Raw genomic sequence first — 5,921 nt, 5'->3', positions numbered from 1 at the left:
AATGCAAATCAAAACAACTCTGAGATTCCATCTTACACCCATCAGAATGGCTAAGGTCAAAAATTCAAGCGACACCACATACTGGCAAGGATGTGGAGAGAGAGGAACACTCCTTCATTGCTGGTGGAAATGCAAACTAGTACAGCCACTTTGGAAATCTATCTGGTGCTATCTCAGAAAACTGGCAATAGGGTTTCCTCAAGACCCAGCTATTCCACTCCTTGGAGTATACCCAGAAGATGCTCCAGCACACAACAAGAAAAGTTGCTCAACCATGTTTATAGCAGTCTTATTCATAATAGCCAGAACATGGAAACAGCCTAAGTGTCCCTCAATAGAAGAATGGATAAAGAAACTGTGGTACATTTACACTATGGAATACTACTCAGCTATTAAAAACAAGAAATTCCCAAAATTTGTGGATAAATGGATTGAGCTAGAAATGATCATAACAAGTGAGTTAACCCAGAAGCAGAAAGAGTCAAATGGTATATACTCACTTATATCTGCATAATAGCCCAAGGGGCATGTCCTATGAAAATCTTCACTTACCCGGAAACTGGGACAGAGGGAGGACATCCTATTGGGACTCTAGATGAGAGAAACATGGGAGAATAGCAAAGTAGAAGGATCCAGAGGGTCCTAGAATCCTACAAGAAGAATATTATGATAGGCAAATTTGGGCCCAGGGGTCCCGCTCAAACTATGGCACCAGCCAAGGACAATACAGGCCGTAAACTTCAAAGCCCTACCCGGATCTAGCCAATGGACAGGACATTCTCCACAGTTGAGTGGAGAGTGGGGTATGACTTTCACACATACTCTGGTGCTTCATATTTGACCATGTCCCCTGATAGAGGAGACCTGGTGGCACTCAGAGGAAGGATAGCAGGTTACCAAGAAGAGACTTGATACCCTATGAGCATATACAGGGGGAGGAGGTCCCCCTCAGTCACAGTCATAGGGGAGGGGAATAAGGGGAATAATGGGAGGGAGGGAAGAATGGGAGGATACAAGGGATGGGATAACCATTGAGATGTAATAAGAATAAATTAATAACATAAAATTTAAAAAATTATTTATGTATTCACTTTACATCCCTATCATAGCCCCCTCCCTCCCTCTTTCTTGTATTCCCTTTCTCATACCCCTCAGAAAAGAAGAGCCCTCTCATCTACTCATCACATTTCATCAGGATTGAACACATCCTCTACCACAGTGGCCTGGCTAGGAGTCCTGCCAGGGATTAATGATTGAAAATCATGCAAGAAACTCCTTGTTAGAGACAGCCCCCACTCCATTACCAGCGGACCCACATGAAGACCAAGCTGCCAATCAAGTACATATGTGTAGCGGGCCTAGGTCCAGTCCATACACGGTCCTTGGTGGGTGTTTCAGTCTTTGAAAGCCCCACTAAGCCCAGGTTAGTTGGCTTTGTTGGTCTTCTTGTGGAGCGCCTCTTCCCTCCATGTCCTTTTATCCTTTCTACTTCTCTTCCACAAGGCTCTCTGCAATCTTCTCAATGTTTGGCTCTGAGTCTCAGCATCTGTTTCCATCTAATGCTGGGTGGGGACTCTCAGAGGACAGCTATGCTAGGATCCAGACTGCAAGCATAGCAGAGTGTCATTAATAGTGTCAGGGCTTGATTCTCTTGCATGGTGTCGCCAGGCATTAGTTGAACATTCACTTAGTCTCAGCACTTTCTTTATCTCTGTACATGTTGTAGGTAGCATAAATCTTGAGTCAAAGTTCTTGTGGGTGGGTTGGAGTTCCCTTCCCTCTATTAGGAGTCATATCTGGTTAGAGAGTCACCTATTCAGTCTCCAAGTCTACTGCTGATAGGGATCTCAGCTAGAGTCATCCCCCCAAATCCTCCCAGGACCCTACCCAGTAGGTCTCCAGTCTAACTCAGAGATGCCACAGGACATGGTTTCTCTTCTCTCTGGAAGTCCTCTGTCCTCCTGCCGACCTTTTCCCCAGCCCCATCTCACTTTCCCCGCATCAGATTCTACCTTCATTTCTCTCAACTCTCTCTCCTATCCTGTTCCTTCTGTTCAAGTACTTCCTCTGTCAATTCTATTTTCCCTTCTCAGTGAGATTCATGTGTCCTCCCTTGGGCTTTTCTTTTTACCTAGCTTCTTTGGGTCTGTGAATTGTAGTATGGTTATCCTGTATTATATGGCTAATCTCCACTAAATGAAATGAAAGATTTTCTTCATAGATACCACTTACCAACATTTAGTAAGGTCAGATAAACAATTTAAATAGACCTATAACCTCTAAGAAATTAGAAGTAGTCATTAAAAGTTTCTCAACCAAACCAAAGCAAAGCAACCAACCAACCAACCAAACAAACAAACAAAAAACCCCAAAACAAAACAAAAAATGAACTAACAAAAAACTCCTGAAAAAACAGAATTCTACCAGATTTTCAAAGAAAAACTAATACCAATTCTCATTAAACTATTCCACAAAGTAGAAACAGAAGGACCATTGCCAAACTCATTCTATGAAGACAATTACTCTGATACCTAAACCACACTAAGGCCCTCCCCCCCCCCGACACACACACATAAAAGAAAAATAATTTCAGGCCAATTTTCCTTATGACCATTGATGCAAAAATACTCACTAAAATACTTGCAAATTCAATCCAGGAACACATCAAAAATATCATCCACTATGATCAGGTAGGCTTAATGCCAGGGGTTCAAGATGGTTCAACATACAAAAATCCATCAATGTACTCCATCATATAAACAAACTGAAAGAAAAAAATCCACCTGACCATGTCATTAGATGCTGAAAAAGCTTTTGACAAAATCCAATACCCATTCATATTTAAAATCTCGGAGAGATCAGGGATACAAGGTAGATACCTAAAATAATGCCAATACACAACATGCCGATAGTCAGCATCGTTAAATGGAGAACAATTTAAAACAATTCCCGTGAAATCAGCAAGGCTAACCACTCTCTCTGTTTCTCTTCAATATAGTGTTTGAAGTCCTAGCTAGAGCAACAAGACAATACAAGGAGATCAAGGGGATCCAAATTGGAAAGGAAGAAGTTAAAGTATAGCTATTCACAAGTGTGATAGTATACATAAGGACCCCCAAAATTCTTCTAGGGAAATCCTATAGCTGACCACAGCACTACCCCCAGAGTCTGGCTGTGAGTGCAGTCCCAGCATCTGTCCCAATCCCCCACCTTGTAGAATCTCTCCAAGGACATTGATGTTGGGCTAATATCCACTTATAAGTGAGGGTATACAATGTGTCTTTCTGGGTCTGGACTACCTCACTCAAGATGATTTTTTTCTAGTGCCATCCATTTGCCTGAAATTTTCCAGATTTCCTTGTTTTCGATAGCTGAGTAATATTCCATTGTGTATATTTACCACAATTTCTTTATCCATTCTTAAGTTGAGGGACATCTAAGTTGTTTCCAGATTCTGGGTATTATGAATAAAGCCGCTAGGAACGTAGTTGAGCAAATGTCCAGGTTGTATGGTAGAGCACCTTTTGGGTGTATGCTCAGGAGTGGTATAGCTGGGTCTTGAAGTATCACTATTCCCAATTTTCTAAGAAAGAGCCAGATTGATTTCCAAAGTGGTTGTACAAGTTAGCAGTCCCACCAGCAATGGAGGAGCGTTCCCCTTTCTTCATATCCTGGCCAGCATGTGCTGTCACTTGTGTTTTTGATCTTGGCCATTCTGATAGGTATAAGATGGAATCTCAGATTTTTGATTTGCATTTCCATGATGACTAAGGATGTTGAAATTTTTTTAGGCGTTTCTCCGCCATTCAATATTTCTTTATTGAGAATTTTCTGTTTATTTCTAGCTAGAGAGATGACTCAGCCATTAAAGGCTAGGCTCACAACCAAAAATATAAAGAGTTTTATTTGTAATAGCCAGAAACTGGAAACAATCCAAGTGTCCCTCAATCGAAGAATAGATAAAGAAATTGTGGTACATTTACACAATGGAATACTATTCAGCTATAAAAGCAAGGTAATCTGGAAATTTACAGGCAAATGGATGGAACTGGAAATGATCATCCTGAGTGAGGAAACCGAGACCCAGAAAGACACATGTGGTATGTACTCATTTATAAGTGAATGTTAGCCATCTAGTACAGGACTATTCTTATAAGGATTGTCAGAGCTTCATATAAGGGCTTCAAAGCACAGGCACCAGCCAAGGACAATACAGGCCGTAAACTTTAAACCCCTACCCAGATCTAGCCAATGGACAGAACATTCTCCACAGTTGAGTGGAGAGTGGGATATGACTTTCTCACGTACTCTGGTGCCTCACATTTGACCATGTCCCCTGGAGGGGGAGACCTGGTGGCACTCAGAGGAAGGACAGCAGGTTGCCAAGAAGAGACTTGATACCCTATGAGCATATACAGGGGGAGGTAATCCCCCTCAGGAACAGTCATAGGGGAGGGGAATAATGGGAAAATGGGAGGGAGGGAAGAATGGGAGGATACAAGGGATGGGATAACCATTGAGATGTAACAAGGATAAATTAATAAAAAAATTAAAATAAAATAAAAAATTAAAAAAAAGATACCACAATGCATCATATATACTTTCATGCTGTAGTTTAAACCACATTGGTTGCACTGAAAATCATCACCACCATTTAGTTTTGATTTAAAATGGTATGGTAAGCAAATGTACAGGAAATATTTCTTTAATAAGATTTAATAACTGTGTTTTCAAAAATTGTATGTTTGGGTATTTGCCTTTATCTATTCACATGTGTGAATTTGCCTTCAGAGATCAGATGTTTAGTCCCCTGAAGCTGGAGTTACAGACTGTTATGTGCTGCCTGAGATGGGTCTGGGAGCTCAGGTGATCCCTGTAAGAAGAGCAAGTACTCCTAACTGCTGAGCCAACTCTCCAGCCACAGAAAACGTTTCTTGGTTAGTATTTATTAAATTATTTTTAGCACTCTGTCTTCCTGAATGCTGTTGCATTTTGTCCTCCCATTAAGCCTGGCTGTCCTTCCCAATCCTTGTACCAGTTTTCTATGACTTGGAACATAACACGGTGAGTATGGGCAAGCTAGAATAATGCATACGTCACAGATGGCTCATACCTTGATTTCTAATTTTAGAAAGATCTTTAGTTTTCAAGTATATGAACTCTTTTAAAGAAAATCTTGTAAGTCCCAGTTTTACTCTGATATTGGATGGCCTCTAACAGGCAGGTGATTTCATTCCATAATAATTATGATAACTTACATCTGTGAACTATTGATGCCAACCTTCCCTGCAAGGGTGAGTTCTGATTTAGTTAGTGTCATTTTCGCGGTGAAGACTTCAGTAGTAAGAGTACCATCCCCTTGTTTCCCAAATGTATGTCTTTTTCTTTCCAAAATATTTTTTTATGAATTTATTCTTGTTACATCTCAATGGTTATCCCTACCCTTGTATCCTCCCATTCTTCCCTCCCTCCCATTTCCCCTTACTCCCCTCCCCTATGACTGTGCAAAAATATGGAACGTTTCATGAATTTGTGTGTCATCCTTGCGCAGGGGCCATGCTAATCTTTTCTGTAGCATTCCAGTTTTAGTATATGTGCTGCCGAAGCAAGCACCCAAATGAATGTCTTTAAGGCTAAGGTTTTCCTTATGCATTTCCTCACATGATATATTACCTCTCATCTTCCTAGGACTATTTGACTACCTAAGTCATCTTCTCTAGTAGACTGTGAGAGTACCAAGAATTCTGCATATTTAACATAGCCTTGGTCAGGTTAGGGTTTTTTTTTTTTTTTGTGTGTGTGTGTGTGTGTGTGTGTGTGTGTGTGTGTGTGTGTGTGTGTGTGTGTGTGTGTGTGTGTAGCGTTGGCTGTCCTTGCTTAGCTTTATAGACCAGGCTGGCCTAAAACTCACAGAGGTCTGC

General features: G+C 41.0%; 1 non-coding gene across 1 annotated transcript; it reads right to left on the bottom strand.

Annotated features, from left to right (window-relative positions):
* Positions 1-5,506: 5,506 nt before the first annotated feature.
* LOC127204850 (U6 spliceosomal RNA) lies at positions 5,507-5,613 on the bottom strand. Its single transcript, XR_007832538.1, has one exon. It is a non-coding gene; the product is annotated as a U6 spliceosomal RNA (small nuclear RNA).
* Positions 5,614-5,921: the final 308 nt, after the last annotated feature.

Source organism: Acomys russatus, chromosome 20 (assembly GCF_903995435.1).
Source record: "Acomys russatus chromosome 20, mAcoRus1.1, whole genome shotgun sequence".
Lineage (NCBI taxonomy): Eukaryota > Metazoa > Chordata > Mammalia > Rodentia > Muridae > Acomys > Acomys russatus.
Note: the sequence above shows the minus strand (reverse complement) of the source record. Positions and strands in the feature narration are given on the sequence as shown.